We start from the raw sequence: 3911 nt of genomic DNA on the forward strand, positions 1-3911 counted from the left end.
TTTTTTTAATGAAATTTTAGTTTTTAAAATTTTGTTTGCTAATTATTGCTGGTATGAGAAAAGATACTTGATTTTTATTATATGTCAATCTTGTTAAACTCTTATCAATGATATAAATTAAAAAAAGGTCATATGATCTTTCCTAAATTTCTTTCAAATCAATTCTGATACCATTCATTCATGCTTTACCATTGTTTCTTGAACCTTCTATATTGTATTAAAAGACAGTCGTGAGAACATACAACCTTTTCTTATTTCTGAAGCTTAATAAAAAGATTTCAACATTTCACACTTAAATGTAATGATTACTATATTTTTTGTAAGATTTAGATTTTAAAAATTGCTTTCTGTATTAGTCAGGGTTCTCCAGAGAAACAGTACATATATATATATATATATATATATATATATATATATATATATATATATAAACTAAAACAGTATATGTATATAGTGTGTGTGTGTGTGTGTGTGTGTGTGTGTGTGTGTGTGAAGGAGAGAGAGAGATTTAAAAAAAAAAAACTGGCTTATACGATTGTGAAGACTGGCAAGTCTGATATCTGTAGAGCAAGACAACAGATTGAAGACCCAGGGAAAAGGTGATGTTTCAGTTCAAATCTAAAGGCAGAGACGCAGGTAGAATTTTTTGTCTGTGGAGGGAATCTCAGTCTTACTCTCTTAACACCTATATCAGATTGGATGATGCCTAGCCACATTATGGAGGGTAATCTGCTTTACTCAAAGTCTGATTATTTAATAAATTTTTTTATTGTTATGTTAATCCCCATACATTACATCATTAGTTTTAGATATAGTGTTCCATGATTCATTGTTTGTGCATAACACCCAGTGCTCCATGCAGAACGTGCCCTCCTCAATACCCATCACCAGACTAACCCATCCTCCCACCCCCCTCCCCTCTAGAACCCTCAGTTTGTTTTTCAGAGTCCATTGTCTCTCATGGTTCTTCTCCCCCTCCGATTTCCCCCCCTTCATTCTTCCCCTCCTGCTACATTCTTCTTCTTCTTTTTTTTCTTTCTTAACATATATTGCATTATTTTTTTCAGAGGTACAGATAAAAGTCTGATTATTTAAATGTCAATTACATCTAAAAATATACCTTCACAGCAACATATAAAGTGGTATTTGATCTAACAGCTGCATAGCCTGGCCATAGCTTCCCCAAGTTGACACATAAAATTAATCATCATTCCTTCATTCCAAATCAACTAAATATATTTATTTCTTTAACAACTGATAATCAATTTATTAAAAAATTTGATCTAAGCATCTGCAAAGGTGACTTCAACCTCAACTCCTGACTCAATACTGAGGGAAGCAATCTGCTTAACAATCTTAGAAGCATGGGGACTGTCAATGATTCCCTTGTGGGTCCTGACATGAAAACAATCCCAAGTCTTAGGACCTTGCTACAGGGAGTTTTTCTTGTGTGATTCTCAGAGTCTTGGTGGGCATCTGAAGTGGTCCTTTCTCTTTGGAGATTCTTCTCCTTTGTGCGCCTGAAGGTAAGTCAGCACATACCTTCTCCAAGGATTTTATGTCATGGCTGGTTAGAGTAATTCTAATTCTGTGGATCACCACCTCTGGTGTCTTTCTGGTATCTTTAAAAGCCATGAATGTACCAAGGCTTCCTGACCAACTTGTTCCACAGGGAGAATGAACATCAGTGAGGCAGGAGCGGAGTGGACTGACCTGACCAGAGGTCCACTTCAGCTAAGAGTGTCTTCCTCTGAGAGGCTAAGTGTATTCAATATGAATGGACTTTATTAAATGTTTTTTCTGCATCTATTCAGATAAAATTATTTTTCTTATTTTTTCTTATTAATTTTTTCTTATTAATCCAAATATATGGTAAATTCTGTTCACATATTTTTTTGTAATGCTAAATCAAATTTGGATTCTAGGATAAACCCACATTTTTTATTAAATCAATATATCAGTACATGGATACATAGATTGCCTTGCCAGCATTGTGTTTTGGACTACTGTATCTAGGTTAATGTGTAAATTTGGCCTGCAGATTTTCATTTCTTGTCTTGTTCTTAGGGTTTTGGTATAAAGGTAATGTATAAAACTCATAAATCTCAAAATGAGATGAGAAATGTTCTAACTTTTTTTATTCTTTGGAAATGTATATGTGCACTCAGAATTATTTCTTGAAATTTTGGTAGGATTTTCTGATAAAGTCATGCATGACAGGAGTTTTCTACCTGGGAAGACTTTTAACCACTCATTCAGTTACTTCAGTGAGTATAGTATCGAGGCTTTATATTAATTCTTGAGTCAGAATGTTACAAATTTGTTGTTGTTGTTTGTGTGTTTGTTTGTTTTTAAGATTTATTTATTTATTTGAGAGAAAGAGCAGGGGGGGGCAGAGAGAGAGGGAGAGAAACAGACTCCCCGCTGATCCCAGAACCCAACTCGGACTTGATCTCGACCCTGAGACCATGACCTGAGCCAAAATCAAGAGTCGGCCCCTTATCTGACTGAACCACCAGGTGCCCCACAACTTTATGTTTGCTTTTAAAAACTTTTCATTTCATACAAGTTTTCTAATTTATTGGTTAAGTATTTCTTAAAATAATGTCATTAAAATATCTTAATTCAATCTGTGACATTTACAGTTATTAGATGATGACTGGATAAAACTATTTGCTTCACATTCCTTGATGGGTAGAAAAGAGGACAGGCAGTAAATGCTTGGCCTCAGGCATAGTGGCCCTGAAGTTTTTTGTTTTGTTTTGCGTTTTTTTTTTATTTGAGTATAGTTGACACACAACGTTGCATTAGTTTCAGGTGTACAAGATAGTGATTCAACAACTCCGTAGGTTATGCTGTGCTCACTACCAGCTTAGCTACCATCTGTCACTAAATAGCACTATTACAATACCATTGACTATATTCTCTACACTGTTCCTTTTGTTCCCATGACTTCCAGTTATGGAATGAATAAGCCCTGCAGTTAATTTTATGCATGCTTTGTTCTGTCCACTTCAGAACCTTCTAGGGAATAAAAGCTGAATTTCCCCCCTACTTACCAGTCTCCTCATTCAGAGGAATTTTCTAGTTGACCATGGGCTTATTTGATAAGTTCAGTGGGGTTTCAAGAACAAACATTAGGGGAACTGTAATAGATGAAGCGGTTCCTTCCTCTGAAACTTATTTCAAAGGCAGCTATAACATCTTCTTCTAACATTTTGCCCTTTTGGGATTATATTATAAAATGCTCCTGAAGTTTTCTGTAGTGGTGAGAGGGAAAGACAGACACTCATCGAGCTGTGTTTCTCTACTGAGGATGAGTGGTCTAACCTCTTTTGAATTTCCTTCAGAACAACAGAACTTCACACAGGGCATGCTCTTCTTGCATTCTCTGAACTGGCTTCCATATATTAGGCATGACAGGTCAGAGCTTGAACATCCTTCTAGGAATCAGGCTGAATGCTCACTGGCTGGCTAGGTCAGTATCCTCAATAATAAATGGTTTATGACAGCATGGGATTTTATCTCCTTTGTTCTTTGCTGGACACACAGCATCTAAACAGTTGCAGAAAGATGGTAGACACTCAAGAAATAATTTCTGAAGAATGAATGAATGGATGAATACACTAATGACATGACATTTACCATGTATGGGTCAAAAGATATAGATTTGTCTATTTTTGTCTCAGATATAAACCTATTCTCTGGAAGCCTATTTTTGTCTCAGATATAAACCTATTCTCTGATCCAGACTTGTTAGTAATATAACAGATATGGATTTTGAATTATTATCAGTCTCAAAAGTATATTTCTCAAATGATTCAAAATCTAGAAAACAGACTGATTACTTTGTATTCTGAAATATCAACAAAAAATTCTAGGCAAGGCATGAAAGTCATAAAAAGGAGATT

At 35.2% G+C, this 3911-nt stretch overlaps 1 pseudogene; it reads right to left on the minus strand.

The window, feature by feature from the left end:
• Positions 1-1283: 1283 nt before the first annotated feature.
• LOC118539918 (small ribosomal subunit protein uS10 pseudogene) lies at positions 1284-1635 on the minus strand (annotated as a pseudogene).
• Between the last annotated feature and the right edge of the window lie 2276 nt (positions 1636-3911).

Source organism: Halichoerus grypus, chromosome 5 (genome assembly GCF_964656455.1).
Source record: "Halichoerus grypus chromosome 5, mHalGry1.hap1.1, whole genome shotgun sequence".
Lineage (NCBI taxonomy): Eukaryota > Metazoa > Chordata > Mammalia > Carnivora > Phocidae > Halichoerus > Halichoerus grypus.